The following is a 24349-nucleotide window of genomic DNA, read 5'->3' as shown; positions in this document are numbered from 1 at the left end:
ACATAGGAAACAACATATGATTTAAGTTAGACAAAATGAATGCGATAATAACTTATTACATGACCATAGAAATGGGTACATTGCAACCCTAATTTGGCATCAAGAGACTTCAAACACATCACAATTTTACCAGTAGGAACATTTCTGTGACATCCCCAAATTCACGGTCATTTCAAAAAAATTATTTATGCTTATTTAAAAATCAGAGTATAAATTTTAAAAAATGATATTGCGGAATTTGTTCCAAGAAAACGTGATAAAGATATTATCAAAGCATTTCCAAAAAAATGTATTTTGTTTATATTAAAACTTTGGGATGTCATCGTCAATATAGAAACATTAACATAAACAGACCATGTATTCATATACACTAATGATCTACATCTCTATTAATCTCTCAGTGTAATGTAGTTTCGTATTGTGTAACATCCATAAAATTTTAGTCTAATTTTAAACTTTCCAAAATAATCCTTTTTCTATAGAAATGTTTACAAAAGCATTTTTCCAAACATTTATTAAAAATCGGAATCATTTACACATAGGTTTCAAAGCATTCACATTATCAGAGTTTCCTAGAAACCATAAGTCCAAAACACGAGGATGTGTACAGTCACGCCTTCGCCTTGCCAAAACATCTGAAGCACCTAAAACAATAAACTGAAACCGTAAGCAAAAATCTTAGTGAGTTCCCCCAAAGTACCAATACACTAACAGTAGCACATATACAAATAACAGCATGCATATAGGTTCTTCAGCATGATTGGACCACCTCACCGGGCCTTCAGCCTATCTGGACCACTTTCAGAGCCTTTAACATGTCTATACCACCTCAACAGCCCTTCAGCCTGTCTGGGACTCTCTCAGAACCTTTAGCATGTCTGGTCCACCTCGTTGGGCTTTCATCCTGTCTAGACCATTATCCGGGCCTTCATCCTGATCAGTACGCCCTGATGGGCCTTTAGTCTACCCAGTCCACCCTAGGTATGTTGTTCTTTAGCACAAATCAGGCCCGCCTTAACCCCACCACACACACACACATAAGTCATGTCGACATATAATAGATAAGTGTACATATAATGTACCGATATAAACATTACCGGGTTTGTTGACTAGCAACACAAAGCAATACAGTCTTAACCCAGCCATACTACTTCAACACAAGCTACTAGAGAACATATAGCCAGAACATATAATAGGCAGATCTAACTGATCACTAAGCATAACAACATCCTATCTAACAGGATACTATCTAACAGATCACCACAACATACAAGCATACTATAAACCAGGATAACAATCCAAAAGGTCGGCATTGGTGCCTTTGACCCTGCTAGTATAGTGAGGAAAACTCACCTCGCGCTGTCGAAACACGCAGACGATCCCTGACCGTTGACTGCCAGATCCCGAACCATCATCATCACGACAATACCCCAACAATAGTTGATTTCGTGAATATTCTCTAACTGCAGATCCGCTAGCAGATACCAAAATGACAATCATCAATATCTAGTTGCTGACTCATACAATGAGTCTAAATCAGCGTAAAAGACCTTTTTACCCTTCCTCAAGCTTGGCCCAAAGCCAGGGCCCAAACTGGATGACAAAAGGTCCAATATCAAAAAAAAAACTCCTTAAGTCCAATTGTGGCCGAATTTTCCAAATTGGGCCTAATATCCTTCACTCAAGAAGATCCGGCAAGCTAAAAGCGCAAACCATAAAATCCCAGACGGTCCATCACAACCTAATGCAAGCGAAACCCAAATCTTGATCCAAAGGCCCAAAAAACTTCAAGCCCACACTTAGCCCAATTTTTCAAATTGGGCCCAACTCCTTTATTAGGCCATATCCAAAGGTCTGATCCTCTACTTAGCCCAAGACACACTCATCCAGATAAACCATTAGGGCCCAAGTATCAACGCCCAACAGATGGCCCAATACTCGAAGCCCAAAGTCTAAAGCCCAATAGGAGGTGTATGTGGGGCGTACCCATTCGGTACGCTGGGTGTACCTCGCCTCGCATTGACCCATTAGAGGGTTTTGACTCTGAAAACGGGGCGTACAGCAACTTACGCAGGGCATACCCTCGTAGGTCTTAAAACTTCCATAAGTGCTTAATGGATTAAGCACTTGAGCTCAAACTTCAGATCCATGATCCAATAGCACTCTATAACCATAAAATCTCAAACTTTAAGACTTTGGTCAACTAAAAAGGGGTTAATACATTGTCTTAATCCATTAAGACCTCCTACAAAGAACTAGGGACCAAACTAGCTCAAGGGACCTCACTTTTATGCCTTAGGACCCATCCTAGGATCTGAAAGGACAGTTCAACTCGACCACAACAAGGCATGCATCAAATGACATTCTTGGGACAAGAAAGATACCAAAAAGCAACCCAATTAAGATCTAAACCATCTAGGCATAAAGTTAGAAGCTTTATACCTTTTGAAGCTTCCCCATAATATGAACCCTAAATCTACAAGCTTGGTTCCTTCCTTGACTCCATTGATGGTCTTTTTTCTCATTTAATCACACCAACAACACACTTTAGGCTCCAAAACTCTCTCTTATGGACTAGGGTTTGCTAAGAATGGTTCAAAGACTTGGAGGCTGAAAGAGTGAAGCAAAAAAGATCCATAATGGTGCTTAAATACCCTCCAAACCCTAAAAGTTAAGGTTTGACCCTAGCATACGTACGCCCAACAAACTAAGGTACGCCCTAGTACGCTTAGCGTACTCACATGTATGCCCATCGTACTATTCAAGTTTCCAGAATCACCATTTTGCCACTAGGGAATCTCTTTACCACTTCTTTCCAAACTAAAGGCCAAAAATGACATAATTAAAATGCAAAGGATGAAATTGAAGTTACTTGAAAGATGGGATGTTACATATTGACACGTGTGATACAAATAAACTGGTTGAGTACGTAGGGATTTCAATCTCACAATGTTATATCATATATATATATATATATATATATATATATTAAAACTCATAATATATAAATTTCACATCATATAAGATATTTTACCCCACCCCGTTGATCCTCACAAAGACACGATCCATACTCTCGAATCTAAAATTAACAGCTTTACCTAATCCATACTTCCGGATCAGGTATGTCTAATCCATACTCTCAGATCAATGATAAATGACTATGCGCACTCCATACTCTTGGACTAGGAACAAATGACTATGTCTAATCCATGCACTCGGATTAGTGATAATTTTTAAAGTTCTACCATCCGTGAATATCTCACTCATACTCATAAGAAGATACTACCCAATATTCCTCTTAATTAATTTAGGTTTACTATGTATCCTAAATCATCATATATTGTAGAATATGCTCTTAACACGTAATTCATGCAATATCAGATGTTTCACACATAAACATATATTTAATACTTTAATTAATACTTTTATTAAAATCATTTTCATGAAAGAGACTATGCATTCACTTGTGAAAGTGATGACTCGTAATTCGGTCAGTACTTCGCTTCAAACAATTTTCTTTTCCTTCGTCGAAACCTGGTATCATTATCACTATATTTTAGTCTAATATTTATTGCGACTAATTATTAGTCTCGATTTATTATTAACTCAAGGTCTACGAGCAATATTGTTTTTCTTGTACTATATAAATGTTAAACAATATTTTTCAATTATTATGTAAAGACAGGGGCTAGACATGAAACACCGGAGGGCAGGACCATTTTGGCATTTAAGTTGTTCTGAAATCCAACAACCCTATGCGGCCATTCAAACCAGATTCCCCGTACTATGAGCTATTAAAAGGTATTATAATAACACTTTGTATAATTTATAATAGTTAACACATATATTGTTTATATGTTCATAATAACGATAATGAACTTAAACATAAGTTATACTTAAAGTACGGTAAACATAACTCACTTACAGATGGTTTAGCGAGAAACCAGACTCCGCACGAGCAGAACTTCATCGCTGAATCTTTTTTCTAAAAAGATTTTTGTAGCGCTTTCGCGCTTACATTGCTATACTAAAACTACAGAAAGAGAAGTCAAAGCGTGAATGACCGAAATGTTCGGGGATAAGAAGAGAAAGACTCTTGAATCAAGAGAATGGTGGAAGAAATATGAGAACCTAGAGCATCTTATTTATAGTAATTGAATTTTCAAAAACCACCGTCTATAGTTACTTAATGACCTTATAGTTATTTAAATGACTAAACACCCCTTTATAATACTATTTTAAATAAATTTAATGATATTTATACTAAACTAATGTCAAAAGTACTCAACATTGGTCTTATAACGACCGCATCGTTGTAACACCGTAAATTTTCAAACAATTTTTTTCATTTTTTAAATCACATGAATCTCATTAACACCATTCACAAATCCCCAAAATGAAAATTTATCAAAAACACATATTCATAATTTTTTAACAAAATCCAGGATCCTCAAAAAACATAAATCCATCTTGTGTGTACAATCAAGCCGGCACCTTCTCGTGATCCTGAGAAGTACCTGAAACACATAACAAGGTAAGCACAAAGCTTAGTGGGTTCCCCAAAATACCACACACAACTCATTAGCCTCTTATGGCTATATCTCGAATAAGACCCTCCGGTCAATGTGTCTCAGTGGAACCCTTTGGTCCCACAACTCGGATGGACCCTCTGGTCCTAAATCAGTAAGCTCAGAATAATACACAACATAAATCACAAAGACATAATGCAGGATATCACAATACTCAATAAAGCATACAAGACCCTCCGGTCACACAAAATTACCACTCAAGGTAAGTATAGTGAGAAGACTCACCTCGTATGCAAGCAAATAAACCTTGTACAAAAATCACCGATCTAGCCTCAGTCTAACACATATGATAATTATCTCTAATTAACACTTCAATCACAACTCTAAACAAACCAAGATATTTTCTCTCTCTAACTCTTAGGATGGGTAAAAGACCATTTTACCCCTCCATGGTCCCCATAATCCCTGTCTTAACCAAACCTAAATTCAACAAAAGTCAGCACTCAAGTCAATAGTCCATGTTGACCTGACTCATCGAATGCATCTATGTGACTCGTTGAGTCCCCTCGTTCCTTCAGAAATGTTGCGAAAATCCAACTTAACTCATCGAGTTGTATCACCAGTTTGTCGAGTTACTCATGTCCATACTTGTCGGGGAAAACCCTGGCCGACTCATCATGTTGGATCATCAACTCGTCATGTCCCTTAACTCTATTTTCTCATTCAGACATTTTAAGGCAGATTTACATGCCCAAACTCTAGATCTAGCCTCCTAAGGATGAGATACCATGTAAAGACGCAAGCTTTACGTCCATGCATGGCACTTAGGCTTGAAATACCAATATAAGTTCCATTTAGAGTCCTAAGCATAAAATCTCTCATCTAGCTTGAAAAAGCTTGGACCTTCAGGCTTAAGGGACCTCACAAGGTCCAGATTTCAATTCTCCATCTCTTGGCAAGCTCAAAATGCTCAAAGTTCTCAAGGAAAGATGGAAAAAGCCCTAAAACTCCTTAAACACAAGATCTAATCAAAATAATGAGCAAGGTGGGGACTTTTACCTTCAAACAGAAGCTAAGGATGGATAAACATTAGATCCAACAGTCCCTTCTCATTCCAAGCCTTGATACTCTTCTATTCTCTTCCAAAAATGCAATAGGATGTTCAAAGTTAGCTCCTCTTTCTCTCTTACACAACTCTAAACGATTAGGGTTTCACACAGAGGAGTAAGGTGACATGTGAGGTGGAAATAAGGGCTTATGGTCCTTTAAATAGGGCACAACCCTGTAAAATTAGGGTGTCCTCTCACAGCGCCAACTCGTCGAGTTGGTCCCTCCAACTCGTTGAGTTGGTCGTAAAACCCACGTGGCCAAATCCGTCTTTAATCGACGAGTTGGGGCCTCCAACTCGTCAAGTTACTCAATCAAAAGCATAAAAATTATATAAGTGTTATACCTGGGAGTCAGGATGTTACAATCGGCGATATATTTCTAATGGTATATACGTATGTCTGTATGTATGTATGTATGTATGTATGTATGTATGTATGTATGTATGTATGTATATATATATATATATATATATATATATATATACGTATATATGATTTTGATAACGTGCCCTAGCCAGCACGAAAGAGTCACACCCAGCTCAAAAGGCTGGCGCGCCCAGCAGACTAGGCTCGACGGGCTTGGCGCCCGCCAACGCCCCTAAAGGCAGGGCTCTGTGGCAAGAATAAGCACCCACCAAAGGTGTCCTCGCGAGAGGCTCGCTCCCGCCACGGGCGCCCTCAGCTCCAAGACAAATGATATGGTTAGGCGACAAAGAAAGAGATCAGAGCATTATCGACAGGACCAATGGCAGCGCTATGACAGACAGAGGAGCACGACCCTCCAATCAGCGCACCGGATCCTATCGGCCCAGGTGATCCTGTCTCGTATGGATGAGCAGGATTGCTGAATATAAAAAAGGAACACTCACGGACCCAGCAGGTAAGTTTTCTTCCCTAAGAAACACATAAACACACTTACATAACCCTACTAACTTGATCGTCAGAGCATCTTTTCAGGAGCCTCCTCCCAGGAAACGGCTGATGGCCTTCTTTCTATGTGATCTTGTAGGAGGATCTCAGAAACTGTTGCCAAAATCTAGTAAGAACCAAAGTAAGGTCACATCATTTGGCACCATCCATTTGTGAGACAAAGAACAAAATCAAAAGTACACAGTTCAACGACAAAAATGGCGTATAACGGCATCGGCAGAACCGACAGGAACAACTAGTCCAGTTTGATCAATGGCACCGTTGGATGAAACACCATCGCCCATAACGACAAGCAGAGAAGTCCCAGACGAAGGTGGTTCAGCAGTAATAGTCAAACCACCAGGTGTCCAACAACCTCCAAATCCTAAAGACAATTTTCGCTAGCAACCGCCTCAATGACACACCCATCCCAGTCGTTGCTTGTGTCATCAGGAGCGAACACTTATACCATAATGTTGACACCGCCTCAGAAACAAACGTTGGTTCAGACGGCGACGCCACCAATTACATTCCTCTAAATGCCACCATTAGGCCAACCAGCATCGGCGCAACCTGCAATATCCCAAATGCCACCATTTTTCAACCCGATGATACATGGACAACCGCCAATCCCTCAGATTATATTGCCATTAAACCAAGCCACCTGTGCTCATCCGTTACTCCAAGCACCACCAATAAACCAAGCACTAATAGGCATGCAGCGAACACTCTCCCTGCCACCATTGGCTCAAGTCATGGCAAACCAACCACCCATTTTCTTCTCTGTGTCGTGTATGACGAGCGAACCCGTTGCTACCACAAACGCCCATTTCCAACAAACCACTATTTTCAACCTTCAAGCCCAAAGCCAAACCATATCTTCCAGTAATTTTCTTCAACTTCCACTCCAGCAACAAGCGTTCTATGGTCCTAATCCAGGCTTTCATGCATCCTACAGTAACCCAGGAGCACAACCGTACAACACGTTTCACTCATGCAGCATGCACGAACCACTACCCATACCGAATCAAGATTGTATGTCATGAAGCGTTAAATCACCGTTCGCTAAAGAAATGCTAGACTACGAGATTCCAAACATGGCCAAACTCCCCAATTTAAAAACCTACAATGGAACCACAGACCCGAATAGCTACATCGACACCTACGAGTGGACAATGACGTCGCTCAAGCTGGATGAGCGATTTTGGTGTACGTACTTCCCAACAAATCTCAATGGCAACACAGGCACGTGGTTCAAAATGCTCCGCCCAAGCATCATATACAACTTTGGCCAACTAAAGTACTTGTTCCTCATGAACTTTATGCAACTACAAAAGTAAAAGGATGACTCCCACTCAATCATTCGTTGCAAGCAAAAAGAAGGGGAAATGGTGAGAGAATATTTCACGAGGATCACGAATTCCATGCTAGACGTCCCTGGGCATGACGAGGGTCTGATAGTTGGGGCCTTCATGTGGGGACTCTTGTCGGGCCCCCTATCCCAAAAACTCATGGGCAAGAAACTGCAAACACGGGCCGAGGTAAAAGAGAAAGTAGAGCGGTACTTGAGGCAAGAGGAAGGAGAAGCGATGAAGCAGGCATACTTAAATGCCATGGCATCTCCCGCGAAACACTATAGTCCAAACCGCATATAAACGTTGGGCGAAAGTAGGCATTTCGGGCGAGGAAAGTGCCTGCAAGGACGCTTTAGGTCATTAGCTAGAGATGACAGGCAGAACCGCTATCCAGACGACTATGTAGTGGCAGACAAGTCACAGTTAGCGAAAGAGAAAAAAGGATGGTACTATGAGTAGAACAAGAGCAAAACGCGCGACACCGTCAACTGCTCGGTCCTAAAGAAGGAAATGGAGGAAAAACATGTAACACCGTAACTTTTCGAATAAATTTTTCATTTAAAATCACATAATTCCCATAACACATTTCACAAAATCTTATTTTTTTAATTTACAAATCATAACTCCATAATTTTTTGATTAAAATCCAGGATCTTCAAAACATAACTCTTTCTCTGGTGTGTACAATCAAGGCGGTGCCTTCCCGCGATCCTGAGAAAAACCTGAAACACATAACAAAGTAAGCACGAATCTTACTGAGCTCCCCAAAATACCACACACAAAGCTCATTAGCCACTCGAGGCTATATCACTATAGGACCCTCCGGTCAATGTGTCTTAGTGGGACCCTCCCGTCCCACGGTTTGTTGGACCCTTTGGTCCGGTCTGTAAGCTCCGCATAGCATAAATCACAGAGAGATAATGCACAACATATAACATAAAGCAGGATAACATAATACTCAATGTAAGCACATAAGACCCTTCGGTCACACATAAGTACCAATCTAGCTAAAGTATAGTGAGAAGACTCACATTGCTAACTGCAAGCAATTATCCTCGAACTCGAATCTCGAACCAGCCACCACCTAACACATAAGGTAATTATATTTAATCAATACTCAAATTCTCAACTCTAAGTAAACCAAAGGTTCACTTTATCTCTTTCTCTTTCTCTATCTCTCTCTAACTCTTGAAATGGGTAAAAGACCATTTTGCCCATCCATGATCTCCATTACTCATTTATGCCCAAACCCTACAGTAAACAAAAGTCAAACTCGAGTCAACATTCTTTGTTTGACACGACTCGTTGAGTGCACTCATGCAACTCATCGAGTCCACTCGTATCCTCAGAAGTCTCGTGAAGGTTCCATTCAGCTCGTCGAGTTGACCCCCAACTCGACGAGTTATCGCTTGGCCGTGAATACTGGGACGGACCCAAACGAACTCGTCGAGTCAGCTCATGGACTCGGCGAGTTCATACAAACTCAATCCTTATTCAAACGATTCTAAGCAGATATACAACCCCATACTCCAGATCTACCCTCCTAAGGCTAGAAGCACGTAAAGTTGCAAGCTTTACATTCATGCATGGCATATAAGGCTCATAATGCCAAAACATGCTCCAACAAGGGCTAAATGCACAATATCTTGCTTCCAGCTTAATAAAGCTCGGGTCTCTGGACTAAAAAGGCCACTCGTAGTCCAAGTTTGAGGTTCTAACCTCAATCCTTACACAAATCACTCCATGATACAAGATACATGGAAGAAAGCCCTAAAAGTTTCCTAAAAAAATCTCATAAGGAAATGACTAAGCTAGCATCTTTTACCTCCAACTTGAAGCAAAACTCTAAAGAATCTCAGGATCCAAAAGACTTCTCTTGATCCAAGCCAAGATGCTCTTTAATCCCCTCCCAAAGTTGCACAAGAACATCCAAATTAGCCTCTTTCTCTATCAAATGGATGGAACTGATCTAGGGTTTCCCACAAGGCTCTCTAGAGATAACAGAGGCTGAAATGAGGGCTTAAGGCCCTTTAAATAGGACACACACCCAAAAAATTAGGGTTTATATGCCCAGCACCTACTCGGTGAGTCATCCCTCTGACTTGTCGAGTCCATTCATTAAAGCTACACGGATAACTCGACTCTACTCGATGAGTTGGACTCATAACTCATTGAGTCACTCCATAAACCTCAAAAAAATTAAACACACAATGATATACCTGAAGTCCGGATGTTACAAAACAGTTAAAGGGAAACCTCATCAAAATAGCACGGAGCCTCCGAGCCAAATTTGTCGCCGAAAATGCCAAGGAGGCAACAAGAGAACACGCCCAACCCAAGGAAATACTCATGGTGTGTGTCAAAATGGAACGACATGACGAGTAAAGCGATCTGACAAGCATCACGACAACAACACAAGGACTCATGTTCTCAGTGAGAGACCCGGGGCCTAATGGTTGGAAGGGCGATAACCCACTCATAATATAAGCATCCATAAAGAACGTAACCATTCATAGGGTATATATCGACACAGGCAGCTCGGCAGACATAATTTACGAACATTGCTTTCGCCTCATCCCTGATAGGTGGAAGGAGAACCTCAGACCTACCACAGGAAGGCTAGTGGGTTTCATGGGACACAGCATATGGCCCCTAGGCACAATCCACCTACCTCTCACACTGACCAACCATGACAAATAAAGAAGGAAGATGGACCAAATTGATTTTGTGGTAATCTGACACTCTGCAGAGCACAACATCATGCTAGGAAGGACAGTCCTGCTCAGGCTAGGGGCGATCCAGTCAACAATGCATGGGATCGTAAAGGTCAGTACCACTAAAGGGTCGGCCACAGTCCTCGCCACACCACCTAAGGAATTGCAATGCTTCGAGGTCGTGCAACCAGCAGAAATAGTGTAGGAGACCAAGAAGCCAAGGTTTGAGACGGCAAGGCAAACTAGGCAAACTAGGCCCCGTATGGGAAGGGTCATATAAGATCATTGAGGTAAATCGCGGCGAAGCATACGTGTTGGAAACAATGGAAGGGACAGGAATCCTAAGGACCTAGAATGCAAGGAACCTAAGGAAATTTTACTTCTGACAAGCCCCACCAGGTCGGACGAGTAGTACCAAAGGGTCGAAATGCCCAGAAAAGCAGCTTTGCTTAGTGCTTAAGTTGGCAAGTCCAGACTCCTCTACTTAACATGTCAAGGGAAGATTATATAATTGTAGTGCTCGGTGCAATGCTTAGCGTGTTAAAGAGCAAACTCTCCAGGCTTAAATACTCAGTGTATTAAGCGCATGCTTAGTATATCAATGCTTAAATACTTAGTGTATTAAGCGCATGCTTAGTGTATGGATGATTAAATACTTAGTGTATTAAGAGCAAATTCTCATACTATCACACCCCAAAACCGGAACGGCGGAAACGTTCTGGGGTGGATGACGTCATGTCAAGTATCACAACATATGCAATATAGTAATCAAAGTACAACAACCATTGCATTAATAGTAATAGTTTTTACATAGCTTACATTTCATAGCAACATCAAGGTAATACAAGAAATAATATAGGTGCAGCTCGGTGCTAGGTTGTCTCCGCAATTGCTCCTGGGATGTACCTGTCTATCGATGAACTGAGAATACAAGTTATTTTGAAAGCGAGTATCAGCATTTTTATAATGCTGGTGAGTTCATAAGTATTTAGTGTCATTTGTATAATTACACATTTTTATTCAAAATAACTTTATGAAAGATAGTAGTTTAGAATCTACGGTGTATTAGTGTCCTTTCCAGAAAATCCTATATTTTCTAAATAAAAGAAGTCTTCTACCAAGACCTGAAAGGTTTGTGTTTTAAAGTGAAATTTTCCCCAAAATACTATCCTTACAAAAATACAGTATTAACTTTAAAGGAAAAATAGGAAAAAACATAAGTAAAAATACTAGGGGAAAATAACGTATACTTCAGCAGTAATACTGCTGACTAAAAGCAAATGAAAACATAGACTCCAGGAGAGTATCGAATAATTGATACGCCTGGCTCAGTCTATTAAAAAGGAAGCACAAAATCCAAACAGTATCGAGGGAACGATACAACTTACAAAATCTAAAACAAAAGGGTGAATGTGAACTCAAATGTAACCATGCTGATCGACGATAAAGTATCCGATGACCCTCCAAGTCACGCGTAGAGGTAGTGGCAATAGAGGTAGTGGAATTATGTCACCCATGGGCCTTACCGACGCGGACTGTAGCTAGTAGTCTGGGTGTAGGAGTCTCAGTCCCGTATAGATCTATACACATGATGTTCACTCTCCTTCTCGGAGACTCTGGTTACACGGCGTTGACGTAATAAAGCGTCGTAGAGGAAATAGTGTGTCACATTCTAAAGAATGAGAAAGAGATAGATAGAGAAGTAGAGATAGAGATAGAGATAGAGATATAGATAGAGACAGAGATAGAGATAGAAATAGAGATAGAGATAGAGACAGAAATAGATATAGAGATAGAGAGAGAGAGAGAGAGAGAGAGAGATAGAGATTCCTAACTATTCCTATAATAGTTACTAGGGTTCTAGAGACATGAACAATAGAAGGATGCTTGCACTACTCAAGGCGATGAATTGACTGAGAGAGAGAGCTTTATTCCCATATATGTATACATGATATATAATTAATGTTTAAACGACCTTCGGACGGATATCCGATACCCACCAGACCACATCCCAACGAGGAAAAGGAAATAGGGCGAACTAGCCTTCCTAAGTCCTTTAAACATTATTTATACAATTATACAAATATAGGCATGCATTTAACGAAATAAATACATAGAAGAAACTTTAGTAAAACCTTTATACTTCAGAAATCTACGACTTGATGTCATTTTGAAAAGCAAGCTTTAAAAAGGGTTTTTATAAAACAGTTTTAGTGAAGAAAACCTTTGATAAGTTATTACAACTGGATGTCTCTTTAACAAACACATTTTGCAAAACTTTGGATAATCTTTTATGATCTAAAAAGATATATTCATACTTTAACAAGATTTGAAAACATGATTTGAAAATCTAAATTTGATTGAAACAGTTAACATGCAAAAGTCTAGTTTGCTATACAGTTATTAATCACATGCGATTTATCTAATAACTGTATAGTTGAACTTGTATCCCCCCCCCCCCTTAAAAGCAGTTAAAATCATTTAAAAGGTTAATGCAAGGGTATGAACTCACCTCTGGCTATTGGATCAGATGGAAGTGTCGGTCGAGTGCTCGGTGTCAAGTGAAGACCTGAACACACTTAATGACCTAGTAACATATGATGACATATGTTTACATACAATTAGTGATTATAATACTAATTAAACACGTATAAGCATCCTAATGAGCATGAAAAAACTTTGGTCGAGTGCTAGGAGGCTATTGGGTTGCAATAAGGGAAAGTATGGTCTCACTTTGGAGTTTACTCCTCAAATGGTAGTGTCTAGGGGTGTTTACGGTTTTGGTACCATATCCCCCATGAGTTTATGGCCGTAAACTCATGGGAATGGTTCATTTGTGTGCTTTAAGGCTTCATGCTTCACAAATAAAGGTTCTAGAGTTGATTCAAGGGCTATGGAAGGGATTAGGGCCCTATAAAAGGCTCTTTGGAGTTTACGGTCCTTGGACCACTCCCTTGGGAGTTTACGGCTGTAAACACATGATTTTACGGTCGTAAACTCATGTTAGTCCATTTCTTTTGTGCTTTGGTGGTTCTAGGCTATGTAGGCAAGGTTCTAGTCACTTATATGAGCATAGGAAGGTGTTAAAGGAACTTAAACACCTTGGAAAGGTGTTTACGGTCTATGAAGGTGTTCTTGGTGAGTTTACTACCTTAAACACATGTGTTTATGGCCGTAAACTCATGTTTGTCCATGAATCATGTGTTTTGGTGGTTGTAGGATAAGCATACAAAGTTCTAGGTCGAATTCTAAGCCATACAAAGTGTTAAGGGCACTTTAACACCCTTTGGGGGTGTTTATGGTCCTTGAAGATGGTTTTACGGTCCAAGAATGTTCTTAGACGTTAAACTCATGTTTACTCCCCATAAGTCGAGATTTTGGTGCTCTAATTCCTTTCATGTAATCCCCTAAGTCATAACTAAACATTGGAAGTGGTTTGGAAGGGTTTTTGGGTATCAAACCCCTCTTTCAAGGTGTTTACGGTTGTGGGATGTTCCAAAACCATAAACTCTTGTTCTTGGGTTTTTTGGATGTTTAAGCCATGAATTTCCAAGTGTGATAAGCTAAACAACAAGCTAGGAAGGTTAACTTACCGTTTTGAAGCTCGTAGGGGTGATTTTTTACCAAACCCGACTTTTAGAGAAAGAAAGTAGAGAGAGGGTGGAAAAGCTTCAAATGGAGTCCACTCACCTTTATATAGGGGTTGAGTTTGTGGCTCAGTGGAAATTTACCCGATACTGACGTTAAATGGGGCTTTTGGTCGCACCCGATTAAATGGTCATAATTTGACTTGGTTGAAACTAAATTTTTTTTCAAAGGGAAAATTGAGGGTGTTTCTAATTTGTTTCAACCCATGTGAAGTCATAATAAAGTCTAATTTTTAATTAACCTAATCCAAAAGGTTAACGGACAATTTAATAAAGCGGGCTTTATTAACGGAATAAGGGTAAAAAAGACGGGATAAATTTCGGGTTGTCACACATACTTAGTGTATTGATGATTATATATTTAGTGTATTAAGCGCAACAACCCTCGTACTCAACGTATTGAGGTTGAATACTTAGAGTATTAAACACAAAATTCTTATACTTAGTGCATTGGCGGTTAATACTCAGTGTATTAAAACACGAAACCCCCTATACTCGATGTATTAATGCTCAGTATATTAAGCGCGAAACTTTTGTTCTCAGTGTAACAATCTCAAATCGACATACAAACACTAAGGGGATGCTCCCATTCAAAGAATTGGCATACTAAACTAAGGGTGCTTAGAGCAATACAAAAACAAAACCAACAAAACCAATGTATATCAAACAAGCATATCCAGTGAAACACGGCCTACAGGCCACAACAACAATAAAAAAACAAAAATGGGTAAACCAAGCCAAACCTATGCCTCGTCTGAACCCGTTTAGCAACATTCGGTGCACCGGACACCGTCTCACCCATGGCTAAGATGGCTTTCCGCTTGGCCTTCATACAGTAGACGTTAGAGATAATATCGTCTTTGTTGTCCTCCTCCACCTTAGCTAAACTAGAGTAAGTGCCACTCAGGGGTACGACGGTCGAAATTGGGCAAGCGGCCAAAGCGTTTCTCCCAACTAATGACGACGTCTCGCTAACCACAGGAGGAGTAAAGGCGACAGTAGTCAGGGAAAGTTGGTCAAGGTGTCGTAGCAGAGGAAGACGATCGACCAAATCCACCTCTCGGTGCTCCAGCTTCCCCCGGTAGCACTTTCGTAGCACCTCATCCATGGAAAGGGAGGCTTCAACACCTGCAAACGACAAAACACAGGGAAAACCCATAACCAACATGTAAGGATAAGGCAGACTAAAACCCTAACCCTAAAAAGAGGAAAGGGTGAAGAGAGGAAGAATGATGGGAGATAATACGAGCACTTACCATCGACAATGGTGTAGAAGACCGCCATCTTCCCACACCGCCTCCAGGAGGGGCTCATTCCCACATCAGCCAACAATCCTCATAGTAGTCCTCAGGGGTGACCTGGATGTCCTTCAAGAGGTCAGCGACACCTTGGTTGTGCGGAAACAGTTTGGGAGTAACGTCGGCAAAGGAGTTAGCACGATACCGTCCACTATCCACCAAACCGTGATTCACCCACGGATACTTATCTTTCCAGTACTTCGGGGTCCTACCATCAGGATCCAGGGTGTGCCCCCCTCACCGGACGGAAAAAGTGCACTTGTCACCAGTCCAACAAAACCTAAAAAAGTACTTAAAGACGAAGTAGTCGGGGAGAACCGCATTGGCACAACAAATCATCTCAAACGCCACTACCTTATTCAAGGCGTGGGAATCAACATCTGGATGCTGCAACCATCCTTTTGCAGGACCTCCTCCTGGAAATCGGTGAGGGGGAGGCATAGTCCAGCGTCAAGGGTCTTCAGATAGACCCCCACCTTTCCAGGAGGAGGAGACATAATAGATGAACCAGGTGATGGGAACTCGACCCCATCCGCTGAAGAGAGACCATACGTCTCCACCAGGAACTTGTATTCAACATCAGTAGGAAGGGATCCAGAGGGATCAACCATGGAAGAGAATAGGAAAAAAAGCCCTAGAAGAAAGAAGAACATAAGAGAGGAAGCGTGAAGGAAAAGGTAAGAACGACGAAAAGAGTTCTTATAAAAGAAAGGAAAAAGCGGGATATTCAAAATCCCTGACAAAATGACGTAATCGCTAGCCATGATGAGCGGTCATGTCATCATTAAAAATCGGAATGGCGGGCGAACAAAAAACAAACACGTATAGAGAAATTAAGTCCAGAACGCCATACCTAGCACAATAATGCTACATCTACCGGACTGGGGGACTTAATAAAGTGCCCTAGCTAGTACGAAAGAGCTGCACTAAGCTCAGAAGGCTGGCACGCTCGACAGACCAGGCCCGGCGGGCTTAGCGCCTGTCAGCGCCCCTAAGAGCAGGGCGCTCTGGCAAGAATAAGTGTCCGCCAAAGGTGTCTTCGCGAGAGACTCGCGCCCGCCAAGGGAGCTCTCAGCTCCAAGACAAATGATACGGTCAGGCGACAAAGCAAGGGATCAGAGCATTACCGGCAGGACCAATGGCAGCGCTCTGACAGATAGAGGAACACGACCCTCCAATCAGCGCCTCGGATGTTGTCGGCTCAGACGATCCTTTCTCGTACAGACGAGCAGGATCGTTGAGTATAAAAGGGGAACGCTCACGACCCCGATAGGTAAGTCGTCTTCCCCAAGCAACACTCAAACACACTCACATAACTCTACTAACTTGACCGTCGGAGTACCTTTCCGGGAGCCTCCTCTCGAGAAACGGCTGATGGCCTTCTTTCTATGTGATCTTGTAGGAGCAGCTCAGGAACTGTTGCCAGAATCTAGTGAGAACCAGAGCAAGGTCGCATCAGATTTAGACTTTGTTTTAATACATAAATATGTTATAATAAATTATAACTCGTTCATACAAACTCCGTTTTTGACGTTCTTTATATCCACGCCTAGCTATCGAGGAGATCTACAAATTTCGTTTAGACTCCGTCGCTAATTTTGACTTTATTTATTTTTTTTGTCCATATTTTTAGAAAATTAAATGATTTTGCTAAAATCATAACTCTCTCATATAGACTCCGTTTTTTGTATTCTTTTTCTCAAAATTGAGTACTACGATTTTCTTTTGGTGGCACTAGCTAAAAGTCAACAATTCTCTTCGTAGCTTTTGACAACATACATTCATTGTGCGCAGCTGACTTTTATATCTTATAAAAATCATATCTAATTAATACGGAGTCGGATTTCTACAAAATTTATATTTTCAGGATCGGGAAGACGAGTATTTTCTAAATATTTTATATATATGTTTTTGCGCACTTATTTTTACGATTTACGAACGATTCGACTGATTTTTCCTATTTTATTATATTATAATAATTATAAAACACATAATATTCGTATAATTATTCTTTATTATGTCAAATAGGTTATAATTGTTGACTCTAACTATTACTTTGGCTAAGATTATTTATCTTAGATAATCTTCTATCAAAAAATCATTTTTAACGTTTATTGTATCTTAATTGACTAGTCCGAATATGCGGGTGTTATAATTGTGAATTGATGCATATAGACTACGAGCTTCAATGTCATTTTTTAGGATAAGGTTAAATTGTGATATTAACTTAAGGACCTTCGATGTTGCGAGCAATGAAACCACTTTCGTAGTTGTTTGCGGGACAATGTTTAAAGAAGACCAAAAATATGTGAAAGGAAACCGTAGCCACCAAAAGGATCTTCAGTATGCCAAATGACAGGGTAATCATATCGTTGTCAAATCAATATCCAATGTGATAAGATAGCATTAGGCTACACGGAGTGGGTATACAAATCCACGCGTGATGCTGAGGTGGCGACCTTGAAGACGCGTGAACACCGTCGCTAGAGATGGTGTTCTGGGTGTAGCGTGACTCCAAAGATGGAAGAATACGACGAATGGGAGAAGAGGAAAGTGCCAACGGCCATTTTGGCCATTTTCTATCTTTATTGTATTCATTTTCCTTTGTATTCATGAAAGTTGAAAAATATATATGGTAATGACCCGTTTTCCAGAAAACGTGTGAAGACGATGAAGAAAAAGGAAAACCGGTGAAAATTATATTTGCTTCAATTTAAGTTATAAATTTGGTCCTTGAAATTGTCTCTTTTAATCTTATTATACTCTCATTTTTATTTGAATTAAATTAAACGTTCAACTATATATTTATTTAATTTTAAAAATTAATAATATGTTTATTTGAATTTTTAATTAGTAAAATGATTATTTATGTTTATAATTATATTTTTTTAATTAATCTGATGTTAAAAAATTATATATATATATATATATATATATATATATATATATATATATATATATATATATATATATATATATATATATATATATATATATATATATGAATGATAACTATTTTCAATGTCTAGCAGGTTGATGATGAAGCTGATGTAACATAGAGGTATTTTCAATGTCTAGCAGGTTGATGATGAAGCTGATGTAACATAGAGGTGACAACATTTTTTTGATGGGTTAGCTGTAACCGCTGAAGTAAGAAACGTTTCAAAATGATGCATTTGTACCGCCCAAGACAAACACGCTCAATGATTAAACTTCAGATACACTACTAATGTTTTCCCGTTGACATTCGAACCAAAGGCTTAATGATAGGCCTCATGTCTGGATCCATGTTGTTACCAAGTTCAGTATAATGGGTTAAGCCCATTGGCGATCAAACAGTCGTTAACAGAAAAACTATCATTTGATATCATTTAAAATGGATATAATAATGGATAAAAATAAAATGTAGGAGAATTTCCTACCTATAAAATATAGGCATACATACATGTTGTGTCCTCTAGTGCGTATTATTATTTTTCACACAGAGACAAAATAATACTTGGTCTAAATATAAACAAACCAATAACGTATGATGTGCAAGTACTTCATGCGTTGAAAACATCTATTGATCACATAAACAAATACGACCTTGAGATAGTGTTTCCAAGACTAACTCATGGAGATTGTATTGGCCCCTTTTATATTTACTCCTCATGTAAAACGGTGGATCCCATTAAAGGCCCAATACGCAAGCAGTATACATAGCCCAAAGGAACAATATTTCTTTAGTTTTATAATTTGGAGTTTTATAATTTGGAGTTTTGTAATTGCACATTTGCACATATGGTGTTCTCCTTTGAATACATAAATCCGATCTATACTTCATGTATTATCGTATCGACTATAAAATCGTATTAAATTCTTTGTTTTTCATGTATATTATTTAAAAGGTTGATGGATTAATTTGCATTATTCATATTAAACCTTGTTTGTGGGTATTCTCATTCATGTTTGACTATTTAAAAGGTTGGTGCTTATTCACTTTGAAAATTTGGGAGGATTTATCTCAATTAATTTTGATTGACATTTTTGCAATGGCTTCCACGTAGGTGTCCGTGTCATATCCATGGCCATGGGTGGGCAAAATTTGGTCTCGGCCGACCAAACTGGTCCGGAACCACCAAGAATTGTGTTGAAAAGGCTATATTTGGTTTAGTTCAAGATATCTTTAAAAGTGGAACAATATTTTTTATTTAGAGAAATTAAAAATCCTCCTACTTCACTTTTTATTACGCTAATTTCTAAAATCAAATTTGTACATGATAAGATGTACGATTTTAAATATAATTTTATTTTATAGATATTTGTTTAAAAAGTAATAATAATAATAGTTAGAGGGTTCAACTAGGGTGGGTATTATCACATCCCTGATTATATATATATATATATATATATATATATATATATATATATATATATATATATATATATATATATATATATATATTGATAAATTAGTCGTTAGTATAATTAGAAAATGACTAGTTTTGTTTTTAGATAACGTATCTGTTTGTAACGAATTTTAATACTTGCTCTTATGAATCGTCTAACATCATGAATATGATTATTGTTTAAAATTGTGCCTTGATTATTAAGTTTATAAGAATCTTTAAGATTTTGCTCAGAGTTATTAATAGATTCTTGGATTTGCTGTATTTTTAAAAGAATATTTCTATTAGGAATACAATTCATCAAAATTTTGCTAGACATAATTAAATGATCTAACCATGAATTTGATTAATTTGATTATTAAAAACGAGTACTATTTTAACAAAAATTTCAAATCTTGTAGAATTAATAGTTAGAATAACTCGAAATGAAATTATCATAAAAATAACACAACGATAGAATATTTTAGATAATACATAAAAATAACACAACGATAGAATATTTTAGATAATACCTTCTTGAATTAGGCTTGAATTACAATCAGTACATACTTCTGGAGAAAGAATTATTTGAAAATCTAAAGACTTTGAACATCTACTAGTAGAAAGAGAGACTCTTGGAGATTTTTTAGACATTGGATGAACATATTTTTTTTAGAGAATGAATTTTTTCTCTTGTGATAACCTCTATTTATAATCATCTTGGAGTCTTCAAAGTCTTGAAATCATCTTGTGATAAATTTTTCCGTAAGAATCCATGGCCAATCAATAATTATTTGCAAGTGGTTGTCCTTGAAAGTGGTTGTCATTCATCTTCTTTTGATAAAGCAAGCCATTATAGAGCATCTTCTAAAGTTTTTTGTCTTCATATCATCATTGATTATAGATTTGATAATAATTTTGATAAAAATTGTTTATACATAAATACATGAATACCTACATAGTATACATGTATTCGTACTTGAAAAACGAAATTTTGATAATAGAAAAAACGAAATATCTTACATTTAAAATATTACATCAAATTTATGGATAATGATTTCTTATTCTTCATAAGGATCATCAAAAGGGTCTTGAGCGTCTTCGAATAAATCATTCTTTATAGATTTTGGAGAATCGTCAGAAACTGATGGAGTTTGGCGAATTTCTTGAAGTAATTTTTGAAGTTCTTGAGGAGAAGAGGTAGCAGCATCTTTAATTCTTGCAATTAGATCCACATCGCTTTTGGGAAGACTGTTGATAAAAGTGGCTTCGACTTCTGGTTTTTGAATATATATTTCTTGATAATGTTTAATTACTGCTTGTTCACTAGCTTGAGAAATCTTCATTTTATCCCACCATTTTGAGCGAAATTGGCGATTAAGCCAGGGAGGAGAGGTGTCCTTTGCTTCTTGATAATGAAAAGTCCAAGACATTATCCATGGAACTTTAAATATCATAGTGAATTGTAACATGTATTCAAATTCTGGAATTTGTTGAATAAACAATTCTTTAAATTTGAGATATCCATCGTAAATTTCTTTTGGTAAACAATTTGGAAGAATACCCATATATTTGTACCAATTGATAAACCATCTTGGATATTCACAATTGAAGTTCAAATCAAAGAAGATAAACCATGAATGTGAATAATTCCGAATAAAGAATGCCTTAGTCCAGGCGTCTTGATAATCATAGTAAGAAAATTTGGGATAAGCAGGATAACTTATAAGAGGTTTTTCAGAGTGAAGGTTTGGAAACCAACTTTCTGGAGAAATGATTTTGATAATATGAGCTTTGCTAAAATCAATGTTTCCCTCTTTAGAATTAGAACGATGAACAAAATTGACTGAACCAGATTCTTGCAAAATAGCTTGATAATATTCTCGGGTTTTATATGAATCAACATAAAAGGTTTTTCCTTGTCCAAAGAGATGATTGGTGAGAATATGAAAACCTTGGTGTAACTTATGGATTTGAGAATCTTCAAGAATTTGAACTCTTAGGAAATTTGGATTAAGAACATAAGGAGTTTTTGTAGAAGGGCTAGGAGTAACAGATTTTTGAGTTTGAGGAGAGATAGGTTTTGCAAAAGGGCTTATTGTGTCAGTTGAAGCAACTTTTGGAGTAACAAGTTTTGACTGAAGGATATTAGAATAAAGTTGTGAATTCTTAGAAGTAGGTGTTAAAGGAGAAAAACGATTTTGATTTTGAAATGGAACTAGCTTTTGAGAGGCTGGAACAAGATTTTGATAGACTGGCTTCTTGTCATCATGTTTGGAAGAGGACGATGAACTCATTTTCCCTGCAAAAATTCTCGAGAAAGAAAGTCAGGAAGTGAGTTATTTTCTCCTTTTATAAATTCTATTTCGAAATCAAAGTTACCTAAGAGGGCTTGCCAACGAGCAAAAATTTGCTTGGAAATAATATTTTTTACATCTTTTTCCAAAATACTTTTTGCAGATTGACAATCTATTCTTAATAAAAAAGTTTTCATAAATAAATCATCTTCAAATTTCTTAATACATAAAACAATGCTTAAAATTTCCTTTTTGACAGTTGAATAATTTTTCTGTGTATCATTCCATGCACCAGAGTAATATCGAACTAATTGCTCTTCAGTTGAGTTAACAAATTTTTGTTTTAAAATTCCTCCGAATCCAATATCACTAGCATCGGTTTCAACTATGATTTTGGCATCGGGATGAGGTAAATTTAAACATGGCAAAGTAGGGACCTTTTGTTTTATATATTTAATTATATCTGTATGTTTTTGAGTCCATGGTTCAGGATTGTCTTTTAATCGATTATAAAGCGGTTTACATATGATCCCTAAATCTTTGAAAAAATCATGGATGTAATTTAAGCATCCTAAAAATCTTTGAAGTTGTTTTTTATCTTTAATTTCATCAGGAAATTTAATAGAAAATTGCAAGCTTCTTGTTATAGGTCTAATAATGTTTTTGACAATATCATGTCCTAAAAAACGAATTTCATTTTTAAATAAATGCATTTTTGTTGCAGAGACAGCTAAACCATTAAATCATGAAATTGATTTAAATGTTTAAAATGTTGATCAATTGATTTTGAAAAAATTAGGACATCGTCGATATAAGCAATAGCAAAACTACTTATAGGAGTTATGATATCATTCATAATATTTTGGAATTCAGAAGGAGCATTTTTTAATCCAAAAGGCATTACATTCCATTCAAAATGCCCAAAGGGAACATTAAAACCAGTTTTGTATTTATCTTCCTCATGAATTTGTATTTGCCAAAATCCTGATTTCATATCAAACTTTGAAAATATTTTTGAATCATAAAGCTTTTTTAGCAAATTTCGTTTATTAGGAATAGGATAACGAATCCATTCTAAAACTTTGTTTAAAGGTTTATAATTGATAACTAATCTTGGTGATCCTCTTTCTAATTCTGCAGCATTCATAACATAAAATGCTGAACAAGACCATGGTGACTTAGAAGGTCTTATGAGTTTTTTATTTATTAAATCTTGAATTTCATTTTTACAATGACTTTCTAATTCATTATTCATGTGAATGGCTCTAGATTTTGAAGGAATATCCTTTTCATTAAAAATTTTTATATATGGTAGTTTTATAATATGTTGCTTTCTATTCCAAAAGGCATTAGGAATATTAGAACAAACATTTTTTTCAAATTTTAATTTTAATCCGGTTATTTTATTTTGAATATTATTATCACTTAATTGATTAGTTATTCGAACATTATTTATTTCGTTAATAAGATATTTGGCTTGTTGCGTTTTATAATTAAGGACATTAATTGTTGAATATAGAGGAGGTTCACAAAATTTAAATATAATTTCTTTTCCAAAAACGTTGGTTCTTATACCATCATCATGAACCATAAAAGGATATAGTTTTGTAATGAAAGGTGTACCTAGAATTAAAGGAGAAGATAGATCTTTTACTAAAATTAGGTGAGTTTTATAACAGTAATCTTGGTCATTACAAATATGAACATCAGAAACTTTATAATTTACAATTAATTTTGTACCTCCGGCACCAGTAAGTCTAGATGTAGTTTTTTCATAAAATTGTGTAGGAAAAATTCCTTCTTGAATACAATTCATATCAGCACCACTATCAATTAAAGCAGTTAGGTTAATTTTAAAATTATCCTTAACTAAAGTAATTTTAGTGTTCCATTTTTGAGAAACTTGATTATTTATAAGTTTACCAATAGTTACATTTTCAATTTTATTTTCTTCTTCATTATTAATTTCTATATTTTTGTTTTTAAAAGTAGAAGGTTTTTCTTTTTCTAAAATTAAAATTTTATTTTTTATTTCTTTTATTTCTCGTTTTACTATTTTTAATTCTTCTTGAAGTTCTTGCATAGAAATTGGCTTTGCTTCAGTAAATCTTTCGTATATAC

The sequence above is a fragment of the Lactuca saligna genome, chromosome 4 (assembly GCF_052625555.1).
Source record: "Lactuca saligna cultivar CGN05327 chromosome 4, ASM5262555v1, whole genome shotgun sequence".
Lineage (NCBI taxonomy): Eukaryota > Viridiplantae > Streptophyta > Magnoliopsida > Asterales > Asteraceae > Lactuca > Lactuca saligna.
This window is presented reverse-complemented; position numbering follows the sequence as displayed.